The sequence below is a fragment of the Cupressus sempervirens genome, chromosome 7 (assembly GCF_028749045.1).
Source record: "Cupressus sempervirens isolate cs-2001-9-10 chromosome 7, ASM2874904v1, whole genome shotgun sequence".
Classification (NCBI taxonomy): Eukaryota; Viridiplantae; Streptophyta; class Pinopsida; order Cupressales; family Cupressaceae; genus Cupressus; species Cupressus sempervirens.
The window spans coordinates 863,736,163-863,745,512 of NC_143124.1; positions in this window are offsets into that span (position 1 = coordinate 863,736,163).

The following is a 9,350-nucleotide window of genomic DNA, read 5'->3' on the forward strand; positions in this document are numbered from 1 at the left end:
TGTGGACATCTCTATGGTGTTTAATATTTTAGATTTGTTTCTAGTCCATTCAAATGTTATTGAGATAGATGATGGATAAGAAATGTACTGGAAACACCATCTTCCCAATAAGTATGAAAAAATTGCAAAATTTCTATACCAACAATCTACATCCGCCAAACATGGCCAATAGAATAGATATTGCATGGATCAGTTCTGGAGTTGGATCCTGAAAAGTTGTATCAGTTCAAAAGCACTCATTTGCAAGAGTTGCAAAATTTCTATACCAACAATCTACATCCACCAGGCATGGTAAATACAATAGATATTACATGGGTCAATTATGGAATTGGATCCCGAAAAGTTGTATCAATTCAAAAACACTCATTTGCAAGAGTTGTGTTTTTTCCAACAAGGGAAGAATGATGCAATGACATCTGGCAGTGATAATATTTGACTTAGATGTGGGTTTTTAGGATAGATTCATGAAGAGGAGATAATTGGTGTTCAATTTAGATGTCCTCTATAAGAGACCATTTGAATTTATTTATGAAAGTAGGAAAGTACTTTAGACCCTTAATATTAGCTTTTTATTTTATTTTTCAAAAAAAATCAATATTGTTTCTTGTAATTACTTCAAATGGATGTTTCTGAATTGGAAGATTAGTTTGCAATTTTAGTTTTCATATTTTTTCCCAATTATTAAATTCTTTCAATTTTATAAAGCTTGGTTAATATTTGAAACTTGCCCAATTTTAAGCTTTAAATTGGCCATTTTATCTGTGAAATTTTTGTCAGTCTCTAAGCTTCCATGTCCCCAACTTGTTCTCAGCTCCACATAGCACTTGGAATTTTTAAAATTTGACTTATGAGCCTCAAGTTATTAAAAGGTTAATGATATCTATCAAAAACTTGTTTTCATTAACCTCTCTTAAAAAAAAAAGGGTTAATGATAGCTATCAAAAACTTGTTTTCATTAACCTCTCTAAAAAAAAGGTTTATGATAGCTATCAAAAACTTGTTTTCATTAACCTTTGTAAAAAAAGGTTACTGATAGCTATCAAAAACTTGTTTTCATTAGCCTCTCTAAAAAAGTTAATGATCACCACCATAAACATGTTTTTGTTAACCTGTATGAGGCATTTATTAACCTGTTTAAAACTCTCCCATAAGAAGTTAGGCAAGAGGCATATAGAAAATTATATACTGACAGATTTTGGGAATCTATTTATGAACAGAGCTTTAGCATAGAATCAATGGGTAGGAGAATGTCTATGGTAAGTGATTTGTGGGCCAGATGCAGGTCTATGACACAAGCACTACAGAACTTGTTGATTTTGTACTGCAAGAAAGAAATGTGTTTGTGTTGTGCTATGGAGCAACAGGGGTAGGGAAAACCCACACTATGCTTGAAACAAATGAATGAATTCTTACAAATGTTTGATGTTCATACTGAAGAGACAATTGAACTGGAAAAATCAAGGTCCAATACATGCAAATGTTTGCATGGGAAACAATTATTCATGGTACTTTACAATGGCAATGTTGCCATGTTTAATTTGAAAGGAGAGATAATTGCATCTTACTTTAACCACCATCCTGGTTGGGTTGAGATATTTAATCGTGATGAAAAGCTACTTATTTGTTACAAAACAGTGAATTTCTTAATAAGTATTATGAATATCTTGACTAGAGATTGGTGTGTTAATTTTGGTAGCAAAGAAAGAAAAATGACGTATGCAAGCATCTGCCTCACTCTACTTCCAAAGAAATCATTTCTCAGGGCAACTGCCTTTTCAACTGGCTCATTTATCAGAGCCACAAATTGTGAATATGGAAACTAATTTGTTCTTAGGAGAAATACAAGGCACAGGATTCCTCAAGAGTCAATCACGCGGTTTTCATCAAATGCTGCAATGAGACATGGTTTCATGGTCTTCAATCATAGCCAAGTATACACAAAATGGGTTCTTTGATAAAGCTTTGGAGATTTTAAAGCACATGGAGTTAGCAGGTGTAAAGCTCAGCTCTACAATCTTTGCTAGCATCCTTCTAGTCTGTGCCAACAGGGCATAGAGATAGTTGGGCTACACCAACACCAGCTAAGGGAAAAAATCCATTCTCGAGTTGGGAGAAAGAGTGTGTGATCAGTGTATGAAAAGGCATATGATTAAGTCTCATCCTTGTGTGTTATATATTAATTTGAGCAAGAGCCTTTTCTTAGTAGAACACCAAAATGATATACATGCCATGCAAAATACCTCTTAAAAGTGGTGGTAGTATTAGTGGCTGGATTGGAAGTTGACTACAAAATGTTTGACAAAAACCATCTTATTTGTGATATGCTTTCGATGGGTGTTTGATCTCGTCAAGTTTTTTTGGACTAGATAGATAGTTGGATGATGAAGGAAATTGGAAGGATTCTCTGATATGGATTTCATCATCATAACATATATGCTGATGAACATCAAGGAAGAGTAATAGAAAGCATGCAAATTACTTGACATAATTTCACTATAGCAGGTTAGGATTTTATAAAATGACTGTCCACATTAAAATTTTCTACAATGTAGAGTACACTAGAAACACAATCAAATTCTTCCCATGAACATGTCGTCACTTTGGTTGAAGAGAATCAAAATTGTAGAAATGCCTTGGTCATCAATAATTGGTTCACTTCGCAAGCATTCTCAGGTATCCTAGGCAATGTCAAGAATGTACAAAGTTTGATCTAAAATCCTTCTTTTGACATTAGCAATCCTACAAAATTTACTCTCGCATTGGAGGATTTTATGGTGGTTTGGTCAGCTTTCATGCAAAAGATGGCTCTAGTTATGAATTTGTTGGAGATGTTGTATTGTAGTTAGGTAAACTTAATTTGCAGGTTGCATCCCGTATGTTTTAGCATTCTCAAGGTGGAAGTGGTTTGATGAGAGAAGACAAGCACTTGCAAAGGCTCAACTGGAGTGTATTGTAGCATGTAATGGTTTGTGAGAGAATTTCTATGAGATCACATCTAAAAGCTTGATACTGTAATTTTTAGAGAGATGACTATGAGGTAGAATTTTCTTTCATTGAATAAATGATCTAAAGAGAAAAAAGGGGGTTGATAAGGACTGATTATTCAATCTTCTTCTCAAAATATCTAAGGTCCAAGTTTTAAGTTAGATAGGTTAATTTTGTAGAGGTTAATTAACCTCACCCAAATCACGTATTTGGGAAGTAGTTATTAACCACGAAGAGGTAGTTATTAACCTCTGTGTCTATATAAGGACTCCTGTTTGCTTTGTAAAGGGACTTTTTGGTTTTAAAAATAAGGGAACACTATGCTGAAATTTTGATTGAGGGATAAATTTTGGAAAGTATGTACAATTTTTATCTCTAAAATTGAAAAATCTCTTTTGTCTTCTTGGTGCAAGGAAATGAAATGAGATGTGCTTTGGGTTTCTTATTTTGAAATCAAAATTGTTATATGCAGTAGTAGACATTATCATGGTGTTATGCGAGTGTTTACAAATCATAATGAATGTACTTGATAATACTAGTTTCCTTCAAGCTTAGTTTGTGATTGCCTTTGTTATTAAGCTTGTTTACCGAAGAAGGTTGTGAGGATGTGTGGTGCGTTTGTCCTGAATGAATTTCTCCTGATCTTTAAAGTTTAAATTCTTATTCAAAAATCCTTTTCAAAAATCATATCATACAAGGGAGCTGCCCCTCTAAATGCAGAGGAAGGCCGCATACCAAGAGCCTATCCAACTATTGTGAACGATTTTCCACACACTTCGTTGGGAAAATTCTACTGTGACAAATTTGTTTACCAACAGATTTTTGGCGACTCTATTAGGGAGACTAAATGAGAAAGACTAAAAGTTGCCTATAATGAAGCACAATGGTCCTTCTGGATGAGATCATTTTTCCTATTCTCCAACCGAACCTCTGCTTTCAAGATACCTAGGAAGATATCATCTTAGACTTGAACACTCTCGCTTGGAGGTGTAGACAAAGTGCATAGGAATATAACCAAGTAAACCAAGTTTTTGAAGAAGAAGAAGAGTTTGGGGAAATCTTGTGAAGGGCTCCTATTGGTCAGAACATCGTAGTCATTGAAAGAATAATAGTCATTCCAAGAAGAAATAGGCAGAATCTTGGTCACATTCAAGGGAAAATAAATAATAACCACTAAGCTAGCTGATAAACCATAGACTCAGGTTGATAGACTAAAGGGTTTGGTAGACGAAGATTTTGAAGCCCTTCAAAAGTTAGATTTCAAGCCAGTTACTCGTAAGAAGAAGAAAAAGGTCAAGTCTATTAGTAGGTCTTCTTCACCAACTAAGCCTACTATTTCTCCTGCAACCTTTCAAGCTTTGATTTTGCTAGGTACTCTTGTACCTTTAGCTATAAATTTGCAGCCCTTGAATATAATTATTCCAACTATGGCACATGAAGCACCGCAACTGCCAGTCCCATGGGGAGCTGCTATTGGTTCTCTAGATTTAGGGAACCAACTACATGACATGCCTGTTGGTTCTTGAAAAATTCTTCCCAAGTTTTTTGGTGATGAAAAAGTCACTACTGATCAGCATATAAGTGCATTATTTATAGCAAGTAGTGTTCTTGCAATTCAACATGAAGATGTTTCTATCCATCTTTTTGTTGAAACACTCACTGAAGCCGCAGCTGAATGGTTTGGACGGCTACCAGCTGGATCAATTACTTCATGGGTAACTTTGATTCAAGCTTTTGAGAGGAGATTTAAGACTGCTGAAGATGAACATTTTCTCCTTTCCTAGTTGACTCAGATGAAGAAGGAAATTCATGAGCCAATGTGATAATTCATTTCTCATTTTAATCAGACGATGAATCAAATTCCTATCAACAAAAGACCCACTAAAGAAAATCAAATGAATTTCTTCATCAGTGCTCAACCTTCTGATGTAAGCTTTCAAATATGAAGGACAAGACCTCCTAATCTAGAAGCTATGCAAAATTTGGCTATCAAGGTGGAAGATGATTTGCTTAGTTCAGGAAAATGGAGTCATGATCTACAAAAGGGAAAATGTCAACAAGCTCTTGTCACTACCATTGATCCTTTATATAAAAAAATAGCTAATGATCTGTTACAGCTCACACAATAGTTGCCTCATAATCCTCCACCTTTGTATCAAGATATTCCAAGGAGGAATTATATATCATATCAGAAAAATAGATAAACTAAACGGTTATCCCAATCAACACCAAGATTAGCCATCGAACATCCTCATCATTTGGTAAACAGGCTGCTATGTGTGATTTTTACCTAACAATAGATCATGATGGTGCAAACTATCCTAAGATGGCTAGATTCATGCAAATGCATTTGAGTGTGGAGAAGATAGAAGAATATGTGGCTCCTGAAGATGTAACAAAACCCACTATTGGGACCTCTTCTATTAACTTTCTAGAATATGAATCTGATGACGAAAAAGCCAAAGATACTAAAAATCATTCTTGCAATGTGGCTACACCAAGTTGGAGATAGAGATTGGAAGAAAAGTGGAGTAAACAAGAAAAAGAATAAGCTTTTGATGAGACTGTTAAGAGGATTCTATCTCGCAAGCATACTTTGGAAGAGCCTTCACAAGAAAAGGAGACAGATAAGGGTAAAACTCCTCCTATCATTGAAGACTCTTTTGATTTTATTGATCACTGTAAGAAGACAAAAGTAAAAATTTCTCAATTGGATTACCTAAAAGCCAACCCTCATCAATTAGAAAGGTTGAATCAACAATTTCTCTAGAAGTGGAAGATAATCTGGAAGGGCCCATGATTGAGAAAGAATCTTTTGTTGCAGCGTCTTTGTCAGACAAACTTGAGCCTTTCTATGTTTCTTTTTATATAGCTGGATGCAAGTTAATTAATTGTATCATTGATTCTAGTGCATTCGATAATTTCATGCCTTCAAAGGTAGCACATGCCTTGGGTCTCTCTTTGAATAAACCTTCTAGAAAAGTCTATTCTATGGAGGCAAAACAAGTTCCGCTAGTTGGCTAGTTGAAAGATGCTCAAGTAGCACTTGCAACACATCCTGAGAAGAAGTTAAAACTGAACATCCTAGTTGCTGATATTCTTGCCAGTTATGGAATGCTTTTGAGTAGAAGTTTTTGCAAAGATCTTGGTGGTGAGATCAAGATGGACATGTCTCATGCCCTTATCCCGATTGGAAATAAAAAGGTTAAGCTTGACCCTGAACCTAAAGCTAAATATACAATTTTGAAATCAGATGATCCAAGAGCTGAAATATTGTATGTTGATACTGTGTATGGAATGTACATGATGACGTCCACTAAAGAAGATGTAACCGAGCCTCTCATGCCTGATATAACCAATGAATTATGGTTAATGGAGTTTGATGGAAGTTCTTCTTCTAGTTCAAGTGCCGGGACTATGTTAATATCACCAAAAGGAGAGAAATTCTCGAAAGCTTATAAATTAGCTTTTGAGACCACCAATAATACTATAGAATATGAAGCCCTTCTACTTGGTCTCAAGTATAAAAAAGAAAAGGGAATCAAATAGCTCAGGGTATTATGAGATGCAGAATTAGTTTTCAACCAAGTGTGGAGATTATATCAAACAAAGAATGCCAAACTAAAAGCATATAGAAATAGAGTGTGGGATGAGATTGAGTATTTCAATGCTTTTTCTTTATATGCTATCCCTCCTGAAAAAAAATCTAAAGTAAATTGTCTTACAGTCTCTGCATCTTTCCTTATCCCTCACCCTAAGTTCAACAGAGACATTTATATAGTTGAGATGATTCATAGACCCAGTGTGCCTGATAATGATCGACACTGGCAAGTTTTTAATGATGATGGGAAAATAATTGCATTTCTTGAGGGAAGGCCTCCATTTTTAGACCTGAAATTTGAAGGGTCACATAATCATAAGAAAAAATTAGGAGATGATCCTGAGGTTATTCAATTGGAAGGTAATGTTATCCTGAGAGGATTAGTCACCCTAGAAAGTCTTTTTGATAAAGAAGATTAAAGGAAAGAAAAAGTTGAGGACACTAAATCTTCTAATTGTTCGAGTCTTGAGAAATTAAATATTGGTTCTGAGGAAAATCCAAAGATGGTCCTAATAGGAAAAGATTTGACATTAGAGGAGAAAGAAAAATTCAAGAAGCTATTGAAAGCCTACCAAGACATTTTTTCTTGGGGTTATGAAGATCTAAAGGAATTCATGAATGGGAAATTTAAACATCAAATTCCTTTGAAACCTGGTTCAACTCCCTTCCGAAAAAAGCAAAGGCAATTCAATCCCAAGGTAGCCGATGCTATTTTCATTGAAGTTGATAAGATGCTTAAAGCAAAGATTATCTATCCCATTCACCATTCAACATGGGTAGCCAATATCATTCTTGTCAGGAAGAAGAATGGTGAGATAAGAATATGTGTTGGCTTTCACAATTTGAATCAGGTGTCACTTAAGGATAATTATGGACTCCCTGTCATGGATCATATTTTGCATTTGGTATCTGGCTTAGAACTCATGTCAATGCTAGATGGCTTCTCCGGTTATAATCAGATTAGTGTCACACCAAAAGACCAACATAAAATGACTTTTACCACTCCATGGGGCACATTTTCCTACAATCGAATGCCTTTTGGTTTGATAAATGCTCGAGCCACTTTTCAATGGGTCATGGATCATTCATTCGAGGATTTCAAGAATAAGATTATTGTAATGTACCTTGATGATCTTATAGTGTTTTCAAAATAGAGAAGAGATCATGTGCATCATCTTGAAGCTATCTTGCATCAATGTCGAACTCAAGGCATCTCACTAAATCCTAAGAAGTCTATATTTGGGGTGACAGAAGGTAAACTATTGGGGTATATTATCTCTAAAGAGGGTATTTGAATAGATCCTGAATGGGTGAAAGCTATTCAACAACTGTCACTTCCCATGAGTAAACTAGGAGTCAGATCTTTCTTTGGGCAGATAAACTTCATAAGGAGGTTCGTGCTTGACTTCTCTGAGATCACAAAGTCAATTGTGGATATGATGAAAGGGAATGCAAATTTTAAGTGGACAAAGGAAGGTAAAGCTTCTTTCGAACAAATCAAATCTACAATTGCTAATGTCCCCACCCTTTCTTATCCAAATTTTTCTAAAGATTTTTATTTGTATTGCTATGTATTTGAAAACACTTTATCTACTATACTTACTCAACCTGACAAAGACAATATCGAGGCTCTGATAGCACTCATGAGCTTTCCTCTTAAGAAACATGAATTGAAATATTCTTTGATTGAGAAGAATGCATATGCTTTGGTCAGAGTAGTGAAACAATTTAGATTCTACATCCTAAACTCTCACTCCAAGGTATTTGTTCATGATTCGGCAGTGAAGACACTTCTAACACAACAAGAGATCGATGTGAACAAAAGGGCCTCTTGGATAGCCAAAGTACAAGAATATGATCTTGATATCAAACCTACAAAGCTTGTCAGAGGAAAAGGTTTGTGTAAGGCAATCGTAGAAGGATCTTCTAAAGGTGAAGAAGAGAGAGGAAGAAATGTCTTTAGTTTTATTCATTAGCAATGTTGATGACTAGTTTTCAAATATTGCCTATTTTCTGACATATGGAGAATGTCCTGCTCATTTATCACCTAAAGAGAAGAGGACCTTAAAATTGAAATCTGTGAAGTATGTTCTTTGGGTTGATGCTTTATACAAGAAAGGGATAGATGGTACCTTTTTGAGGTGTGTAGATTCTGAACAAAGAAAAGAGTTGCTTCAATTGTTCCATAATGAAGCATGTGGAGGTCATTACTCAACATTAGTAACAGCTTACAAAATCCTCAAAAATTGTTTTTATTGGCTTGGAATGTTCAAGGATGCAGAAGAATGGGTCAAGAAGTGTGACTTGTGCCAATATTTCAAAGGAAGAGTCTAGTTAGTAGCACTGCCCTTGAAGCCAGTGGTAATTGAAGAACCCTTTCAACAATGGGGTCTAGATTTCATTGGTCCTATTCATCTTTCATCCACTGCTGGACAAACTCACATTTTAATGGCCACTAACTATTTTACTAAATGGGTAGAGGCCATCCCGGTCAAACAAACAACTTCAGAGGTGGTCTGTAGTTTCATCAAACAAAACATTTTGGTTAGGTTCGGGGTCCTTACGAAGATTGTTACTAATAATTCTACCAACTTCTCTTCCCAGGAGATATCAATCTTTTCTTTTCAATATGGAATCATTCTCTCTCACTCCTCAGATTATTTCGCACAAGGAAATGGTTAGGCGGAATCAAGAAATAAAAATATTATGACCATTGTGAGGAAATTGGTAGATGTTAATCAGAGGTCCTGGCACAAGCACTTGC